This window comes from Herpailurus yagouaroundi, unplaced genomic scaffold, assembly GCF_014898765.1.
Source record: "Herpailurus yagouaroundi ecotype Mexico unplaced genomic scaffold, PumYag 159, whole genome shotgun sequence".
Lineage (NCBI taxonomy): Eukaryota > Metazoa > Chordata > Mammalia > Carnivora > Felidae > Herpailurus > Herpailurus yagouaroundi.
In genome coordinates, this window is record NW_024412400.1 from 61805749 (window position 1) to 61816075 (window position 10327).

The 10327-nt window shown below is 39.3% G+C and overlaps 1 pseudogene; it reads right to left on the reverse strand.

Annotated features, from left to right (window-relative positions):
* Nucleotides 1-3799: 3799 nt before the first annotated feature.
* Nucleotides 3800-4476, reverse strand: LOC121034216 (40S ribosomal protein S6-like; annotated as a pseudogene).
* Between the last annotated feature and the right edge of the window lie 5851 nt (nt 4477-10327).

Genomic DNA, 10327 nt, shown 5'->3' on the forward strand with positions numbered 1-10327 from the left:
GTCCTAAGTGAGCATTGTTAGGCAACCGTATGAAACAGAACAGGTTATATTATGGAGCTATATTGATATGTGTCCTTAGCATGAGCTGGCAGTGTAAAACTCAGTATTGTTTTGTTTTCCCCACAAAGATGCATTGCATGAGAGCCTTAAGCCCTCAACAGGGTTGTAGCAAGTCTGTATTAAGGTGACTGCATTCTGCTTCACATAACTTGACAGAAGGATATGGCAGTATTGATAGGGGTTGGGACAAGTGCAGTGAAGGGACGGGTAGACCATTTATGAGGAAAGTAAAGCAATAACTATCTGACATCTTCTTGTAAGCCCACTAATGAGGCATTCTATTCTTTGGAATCCATGCAGAAAATTTACTACTCTGACACTGTTTCAACATAGCAGCTTTAAAAGTACTTTTACTGGGGCGCCTGGATGGCTCAGTTGGTTAGGTGTCTGACTCTCGGTTTTGGCTCAGGTCATGATCTCATGGTTTGTGAGATCGAACCCCGTATTGGGCTCTGTGCTGTCAGCATAGAGCCTGCTTGGGATTCTCTCTCTCTCTCTCTCTCTCTCTCTCTCTCTCTCTGTCTCTCTCTCTCCCCCCTTCTCTCCCTCTCTTTCTGCTCCCCCCCCACTGTCTCTGTCTCTCTCAAAATAAATTAAAAAACTCAAAAAAATTAAAAGTGCTTTTACTAATACACCCTTGCAGGTATGCTTTGCATGGCTAGTGTTAGTAAACATAAGATGGAATTTAAAAAAGACTGCCTGAGAATTTCCTGATGTTGTGAATATGACGACCTTACAGGAGAATGACCTAGCGCAACTGAGGCTTATATGATTCTATAGGGTGTAATTAATGATGTACTAGAAAATATTGTAGGTAGGTAACAATGATTGTAATAGCTAACTCATAAATCATGCTTTCTACATACTAGGTGTTGTCCTAAATGCTTCATGCATGTTGCCTTGTTTAATACAATAGTCCTATAAGGTAAGTGCCATTAATAGCCCCCTATTACAGATGGCGCACCTGCAGTAAAGAGAGGGTAGGGAGCTTAGCTGAGATCATACACGTAGCAAATGATGGTGCCAGGGTGTGGACTCAGGCGGTCCAGCTCTCCATTTTGTCCTTTCAACCACTGTGTGATGCTGTTTCTTTAAAGCGTATAACACTTTCTTGTTTATGAAAAATGTAGTTGATACCACATTTCTAAAAGGGATTTATACTTTTTAGTGTTTAGACCTGATCAGTATGCTGAGAAAAAAGTCTTCCTACAAAAAGTATGAACTTAATGATTCTTTCCATTTAAAATTGTGTTCATTATACACGTATGTATTGAATGACTGTGGCCTGTGTAAGAAATATATGGCTGTACTATCGCAAAGTCTGTATTCCGGTTATGGAGACAGGAAAACAAATCATTATAATGAATGATGTTGAATGTTTTGTCAGAAATACCTTAAAAGGGGCACAGGAATGAGGTCATGGTAGAGAGTTAGACTTGGAAAGTTGTGGCAAATAAGACTGCAGATTAATGCCATGCTACTCATTATTGCCAAGCTAAATAGTTTGGATTGCAGCTCCTCAGATGTGTAATGCCACTGAAGATTTTAAGATGGGCATTTTATATGTAAAGTGTGTTTTAAAGATACAGCTACATGGAAGCATCTCAATCCAGATTTCAAGATATGCTGCAGATCCATAGTAATAAAAACGGTCTGAGACTGGCACAAAAATAGACACATGGATTAATGGAACAGGACAGAGAGCCCAGAGATAAACCCATATGGTTAGTTAATCTTTGACAAAGGAGACAAGAATATACAATGGGGGAAAAGAAATGGGAACACTGGACATTACGTGCAGAAGAATGAAACTGGACCACTTTCTTATACCACACACAAAAATGAAATGGATTAAAGATCTAAATCTGAGACCTGAAACCTTAAAACTCCTAAGAGTAATCTCTTGGATAGCATCCTTAGCAACATATTTATGGATATGTCTCCTGAGGCAAGGGGAAAAAAAAAAGCAAAAGTAGACTGCTGTGACTACCTCAAAATGAAAAGCTTTTGTATAGTAAAGGAAACAATCAACAAACTAAAGACAACCTACTGAATGGGAAAATATATTTGCAAATCATATATCCAAGATATATATATATATCTCCAAATCATATATCCAAGATATATCCAAAATATATAAAGAATATATATAAAAAACAAAATATATAAAGAACACAACTCAGCACCAAGCCAAACAATCTGATTAAAAATGGTCAGAGGACCTGAATAGTCACCCATTATCAGGGAAATGTGAATCAAAGCCATAATGAGATAACCACCTCACACTAGTCAGAATGGCTATTATGAAAACAAATAAACAACAACAACAACAAACCAAGAAGGGCACCTGGGTGGCTCAGTCGGTTGAGTGTCTGACTCTTGGTTTTGGCTTAAGTCATGATCTCACAGTTTGTGAGTTCAAGCCCATATCAGGCTCTGCGCTGATGGTGCGGAGCCTGCTTAGGATTCTCTCTCCTCCTCTCTCTGCCCCTCCCCTGCTCATTGTATTCCTCTCTGTCTCTCTCTCTCTATCTCTCTCTCTCTCTCTCTTTCTCAAAAAAAAAAAAACTGCCTCTTTTTGGTTTTTTTGGCTACAAGTTTAAGTCCTATTTTCTCTTAAGGAACTTGATGAACATAGTTTGAAAAAAGAAATCCTGGATAAAAAAAAGTTAACATGCTCTACTGCAGAATATGGTTCACTTTTTTTGTAAGAGTAGTGTAGATGAGTTTTTACTTGACATTTGAATTTGAAGATATGGTAGACCTTAGGGAATATATCACTTGGTTTGGGTAGTGCAACTTCAGTTCTTAGTTTTTGTTTTGTTTATCCTTTTTTTCTCTTTCTTTCTTTCTTTCTTTCTTTCTTTCTTTCTTTCTTTCTTTTTCTTTCTTTCTTTCCTCCATGCCCAGTGTGGAGCCCAGCACGGGGCTTGAACTCACAACTCTGAGACTGAGATCTGAGCTGATCAAGAGTTGGACACTTAACTGACTGAGCCACCAGGCACCCCACTCTTAGTTCTTTTTGAAACCATAAATTATTTAATCTATGATAAAAGTCTATTAGTAACAGCTATAGGTGGAATGGAGCATTTCACTCTTCTCTGCTAGAGTTTAGTCTGGTCAATGTTAGAAACTACTTGTATGATAATCAATTATTAAAATTCCTTTAAGTGATCAGGGTGTCTCATGTTGTGTAAAGAAAAATGAAGCTTCTCTCCAAGATTCTTGCTCTCAGGGCAGTTGAGTGAGTCTGGATTTGGCCAGTGGGGATAGGAGACGGGAGGAAGCATGTAGAGGGCCTGCTACCTCAGTGCTGTTCTCCAGACAAAACAGTCCTGGGTACTCAGTAAAATGATCACAGGCTTCTTTGACAGTGATTTAAGGGTACATTTCCTGAAAGAGGCAAAATAGAAGACAAGAGAAAGACAATGCAAAATAAAAATCAAATTCTAGGTTACACAAATGGAGGAGAGTATTGATCGTCAAGAGAATTGAGAGTGCGTGATATTGAAGGTAGAGATTTAGCTACACAGATTCGGACCTTGTTCTCAACAGGAGCATATGCGCAAGGCATCCTCTTCCTTACTGGTCAAGCATAGTGAAAAGTTGGATGTATAGAACATGATGCCTTAATATTATATTTTTTAAACATGAATAGTCTGCTTTACTGTGTGTCTCAAACAAATGTTGTTTCGGTATTTGCTGTCTGATCTTGTTTATCTGTTACTCTTGGAAAATCTCATTTTTGACTGGACTTGGACTTAGAGGTAGAAGCTTTCAGAAGACAGCATCCATCTCTTGGCAATCTGTCGCTGGTGTGTTTCTTTGGCTTCTTTCATTCTCTTGGCTAAAAGTTTAGCATATTCTGCAGCCTCTTCCTTATGTTTCTTAGTATGTTGTTTCTTCAGAGCAATACACTGATGTGTGTGTTGAAGGGCACATGGAGTAACAAGACATTGAATCTTGGGTGCTTTGGTTCTAGGTTTCTTACCTTTGTTTAAGGGCTTTATCACAACATACTGGCAGATGTCATCTTCTGTGGAGAGATTGAAAAGTTCGCGGATTCTGCCAGTTCTTTTGGGCCCCAGGAGATGCGAGGCACAGTGGTATCAGTGAGTGCAGAAATGGGAACACTGAGATTGGCATCCACAATGCAACCCCAAACAGATTCGCATGGTCTTCCTTCAGTGCTCGTTTGTCTGTAGCAGGAATGCCCCTTACTTGGCAGCAGGTGGACACCCTGATTCATGGGGAAGCCTTGTTTGTCATCACTGATTCAGACCATGTAACCCTTCCATTCTGCACCCAGAACATCAGCAGCAACTTCTGTGGCCATAGGCTTCTCATAAAGGTATGAAGTTTGCATTCACCATGCACTTCAATGAGTTTCTGGCAACCAGTAGCTGGGAAAGATGTTCAGCTTCATCTTAAAAGCAGACTGTTGGGGCGCCTGGGTGGCGCAGTCGGTTAAGCGTCCGACTTCAGCCGGGTCACGATCTCGCGGTCCGTGAGTTCGAGCCCCGCTTCGGGCTCTGGGCTGATGGCTCAGAGCCTGGAGCCTGTTTCCGATTCTGTGTCTCCCTCTCTCTCTGCCCCTCCCCCGTTCATGCTCTGTCTCTCTCTGTCCCCAAAAAATAAATAAACGTTAAAAAAAAAAATTAAAAAAAAAAATAAATAAAAGCAGACTGTTGCCTCCAAGGTACCATAAAAAAGAGCTATATTTCTCAAAGTTTATTCTCTGGATCACTGTTTCTGTTGGATTTTTGAAAGTTTATTTATTTATTTTGAGAGAGAGAGAGTGCATGAGCAGAGGCAGGGCAGAGAGAGAGTGAGAGAAAGAATCCCAAGCAGGCTCCATGCTTGTCAGCACAGAGCCTGACTCAGGGCTTGATCCCATGAACTTTGAGATCATGGCCTGAGCCAAAATCAAGTGTCGGATGCTTAACCAACTGAGCCACACAGGCACTGCCCACCCCACCCCCCACGTTGAATTTTAAGAAGTGTTAGAGGAAAGGACGTTTCTGTCTTTGGAACAGTTTGGGAAATTCTATGTCGAACAGCCTAATATTGGGTTCATTCTTGTAGGGGCGTCCAGAACCTTCAATGTGGTAATGTATATTGTGATTCTCTCAAAAGACTGTCTAGATGCCAGTGTATTCTGGAGCCATGTGACTATATAGACCTTTTTATGGAACTATCTTGAAGTATTTTTATTTTTTTATTAATATTCTTGAAGCATTATTATTTTGTAGCACTCAATTGCTCTGGGGAATATATATATATATATATATATATATATATATATATATCTCCGAAATTAGATATCAAAAAGCTAAAGCTATTTTTCCAATCTGCTCAACTAATAATAACATACTTATATAGTAGTTTAAAAAAAACACATTTAACAAGGTGCTTTTCCCATATGTTATCTCATTTAAGCCTCACACCCACTCTGTGAGGGAGTTCATATTCTTCTCAAATTAGAATCGAGGTGACAGAGACTCAGGAAGCTTAATTGATGTGTCCAAATCACAGTTTGTTGGTAGCTGAGCCAAGATTTCAACCCAGATCGCTACTCTAGTGTTTTATGCTATTGTCGCCCAGCTACCTGGGGGGTCAGCAGGGCTTGCCACAGGCCCGTAGGGCCCCTTTTTAATTCTTTCTCATCTTTTTCCATTTAGGCCTCCATGCAGTTTTCATAATTCAAAATTTTCTCTTTTCTCCCTTTCGTCCATCAGAATTTAGTTCCATTACTTCCCCCAGTAAACAGCCTCAAACTAAAGTATTCATGGAGACTTCTGGTTTAACATATTTGTATTTTAACAGTGAAAACACAGTGCTTCACCTAAATGGTGACATAGAGCTGGCAGTCAGCAGATGCGGCGATCTTGTAGGGGGAGTTTTGAGGAATCCCTCCAAATGTTCTGTGCAGACTACTTACTGTTCATGCTCTTTCCACTCAGAGGTGCAGAACCAGCTGTGTCTGCCACCTGCCAGGCAAGTGGTAGTAGTTGGTGACAGTTCACTCCTTCATTATTGCCAATGAGGAAAAGAACTCCTGCTATGTTTGTTCAAGCTCATAATGCCAAAGTCTGTGTTTCCAACTGGGCTTCATACTGCATTTTATGCCCCCCGCCCTCCCTTCTCTCACCTCCAGGCATAAAACATAAATTAGCTTTCTTAATCTCTAGTTTATTAAATAAATCTCCCCTGGCCTTCAGAATGCCTAAGGGCAAAGTTACAACTATAATGAGTATGTTTACCATTGAGATAAATGCCCCAAATCAAAGGTTAATGAAAAGGTGAAGATCTGCAGGAAAGAATTTAACATTAGGCAAAAAGAGTTCTGCACTTTGACCTCAGTTTCTGGGAAGTAATCTGTCAGCCCTTGTAATGTCATATCTGACAGGGGCTTTGGGTCATTGGATAGTCTAACAAATGACTTAGGGTGAGGGCTGGACACATTTGGCTAGTCTTAGTTTGAGGTTCTTGCCACACCAGAGAGCCCAACAACATCGGTAGGGGTTTTAGGTTGCTCCCAAAGGGGCTGGAAACTGGAACTTAAGATCAACTAAGTGAGCAATCAGTGAATCAATCATGTCTATGTAATGAAGTCTCAATAAAAACTCTTTACATGGGACTCAGCTGAGCTTCCCTGACTGGCAGCAGTCCAATAGTCCGTACATGTTGTCACATGCCGATGCCAGAGAAGTCACATGCTCTGATTTTACAGAGGACATTGGAAGCTCCACTGTGGTACTTCCCAACTCTGCCCTATTCACTTCTTTCCTTGGCCAATTTTATTTATTTATTTATTTATCTATTTATTTATTTATTTATTTATTCATTCATTCATTCATTCATTCATTAATCCATTAATTCATTTATTTTTGAGAGAGAGAGCAGGGAGCCAAAGAGAGAGAAACAGAGAGACAGACAGACAGAGAATCCCAAACAGGCTCTACACTGTCAGTGCAGAGCCTGACACTGGGCTCAATCTCATGAACCGTGAGTTCATGACCTGAGCCGAAATTAAGAGTCAGACGCTCAACTGACTGAGCCACTCAGATGCCCCTGGCCAATTTTAATATAATAGCTTTGAGTGATTATTGTGAGTCCTTCTAACAAGTCATTGCACATAAGGGTGGTTTTGGGAACCCCCTGAACTTGCAGTTGGTGTCAGAAGTGAAGATAATCTCTTGTGGGGACTGTTCCCTCTAACTTCTCAGCTGGCTAAACCCTGTCAGAGGAAAAGTCTCTTCTCACTTTTTTTCTCCTTCAAAAATAAAGTGCTTTGAGTCTTTGTTCTGCTTCCTAGTGAGTGTGGGGCACGTGGAGAATTAAGTAGCATTCTGTGGCTGTTCAGTTGTGCAGGATGGTACTGGATGAGGGCTTTCCTCATCATTGCTGAAAAACAATAGTGTCTGGATTGCCTAAGTGGGTTGAAAGTAATGGCTTAACTCACCCATTTATTGAATCAGATGGCAAACCACAGAAGGCAAGTGCAAAAATAACATTTTTATAATCTGTTAGTTCTAAACAATGCTGGAGATTGGGGGATGTGGGAAGTAGGAGACTAAAGTGCAAGAGACCTGAAGATTTAAGAGACTGCCTGCATTTTGAATGGATATTAGTTGAAGTTGTTGTAATGTTTTTAAAGACTACATGCTAAAGATATTTAACAACTGGAGGTTTAGTTGTGTAACTCAAATAAAGGCTATTTTTTTTTCCATTTTGACAGAAGAGATGATATGTTTTGTTCTGTTGTGAGTTCTAGTGACCCCTGCTTAGCTTTCATTTATCACAAATAATCTTCTCCAGGGTACTACAATTGCTGGCAATGTTGAGATGCTTATATTACATCTAACCTTGGAAAAGGGTCAAAATAAATCTGTGAATTAAGCAAGAATATATTACAGCTGCCTGAAGAACGTGTCAGGAATACCTGAAGAGAAAACTAAAACTGTTTTCCCCCTACAGTCTACATATATGGTTGTTGTGGCTTCTTTGCCATTCACTTGGAGTTTCATAGAGAAATATTGTTCTCATTTTAGTCCTAATGTGAGTAAATGTCCACTGTGGACCGAGACTCCCTCATAGAATAGAGAAAGCATGTGGTTGCTGGCGTTGGGATGCTCTCATATACAAAGAAGGAAATACCGAAATAACACATCAACTGTGATAATCTCCACTTACCTAGAAACAAAAAAAGTCCGATGAAAGCCTCAGTGGAAGGCTCAAATGAAATGAAAGGCTCAATGAAAGGCTCAAATGCCTTGACTATATAAATGTATGGTTAGCAGAGGGGCACCTGGGTGGCTCAGTCGGTTGAGCGTCCGACTTCAGCTCAGGCATGATCTCGCAGTCCGTGAGTTCGAGCCCCACGTCGGGCTCTGTGCCGACAGCTCAGAGCCTGGAGCCTGCTTCGGATTCTGTGTCTCCCTCTCTGCCCCTCCCCACTCATGCTCTGTCTCTCTCTGTCTCAAAAATAAATAAAAACATTAAAAAAATTAATAAAAAATGTATGGTTAGCAGTGGGGTAGAGAAGGTCTAAATATTGGATAATCTTAACGGTAAGTTCATTGCTAACTTAGAGAATTATGTATAAATGCTGATGGCACCTGTAAAGGAAGCCATAATGCAAAAGGATACAAGAAAAGGAGAGAACATAATGGATATTAAAATTGAAAGGAAGCAAATTATACTTCTACTGGAGGAAATGGAAATTAAGACTAATGTGCTATTGTAAGAAACATAGAAGTTAATATATTGACTGTGTCTTGAAAAATGCAATTCAAAGTCTTTTTGCCTTTATCAAGTGTTTTTCTTATTTAGATAGTCCCACTTTATGACTACGGCACAATTAAAGAAGGAAACATGGTATTTACAAGTGTCACTTGAAAAAAATGTTTATTGCAAGCAGGATTAAAATTTTATAAATGCATTAGGGCAAATATTATACTTTACGGTGAAGAAGTCTCCTTCATAGTCAGCTAACAAATAAGAAAAGCTAGGTAACAAAGAAATTAAAGCTGAACACATCTAATAGTTTAATAAGTAGGAAATGAAAGGTGAGATTTTGCATGAACTGAAAAAAATGAAGTTTAATGAAGTCACTGACATGATGATACTTAAAGTTGGAGATATTACATATTCATTCATTCACTCATTGATACATGCATGCATTCATTGATTCATTAACTCAATAAGTCATTGTACCAGGCATTTGGACAGCAGATCTTTTGGCCAGAAAAGTGAAATGCTCCAAATAGTAAATTTTCTTGGTGGTGAAGAGAAATGGTTAAGTGCCTTCTGAAGCTTTAAACAATATGTTGTTTGGCATGAGCTAGTAATAAATGTTTTATTGCCTTTTTAAATATTTTGAGGTCCTTCTAAAATGTATGTGACCTTAAGGTAATTAAATTGTTTCGGAGAATGAGACTGCCTTTGACCATTCTGGATCAATTGTATTTTATTATAATGGAATAGTAAAGATTACATTCAAGAAAAATAGTGACAATAGCAGCAAGCATAGAGCATTTCAAAAATCAGGAAAAGTGGTCCCGATCCTACCTGAAGGTCCACTATACCAAAACATTCCTTCTTTGTTCAAAATGGTATTTTCTGACTTCCTTACCCTGTTGTATAGAGTACAGTATATACTATCCTGACCCTGTTGAGTCCTGGAAGAAGTGAGGTCAGACAGAAAGCAGACTTTCAAGAGATTTCTTTGTGGCTTTAAAGTACATCAGGCCCCTTCTGGCTTCAACTTATCTCTGTTATAAAATGTTACCTGTGGGAACCATCTGCGAATCAGTAGGTGAGACTTAATACTGTGATTCTAAACAGGCCTTCACATAAAGACAGTCTTTTGATATCTGATCATTAACAAAGAGAATGTCTGTGTGCCATTTGCCAAGTCACACAGTTTTGCTAAGCAAAAAGAAAATGCATGAAATCGAATCCAGAGGCTTTATTAAGATGATTATTTCTTCTGTTGTTTGTTTATTTAGGAATATGACGTTGAGCCCAACTCTAACTTTTTTTTAATACTGTTTTTTTTTTTTCTTAAACAAAAAAAGGAATAACTGTCTAAATAGGGAGGTATCAAGTTTCTTCTTGCTGAAGATACAGAACTAGATTATGATTGAGCACATGGTAGGATTGGCATAAAGGGGCCTGCCAAGTTAACACTGACTAGTAGGGGAAGAAAACAACCTTTAAGATCAGTTCAAAGTCTGAGGTTCTGTGATCTATAGATGGCAGT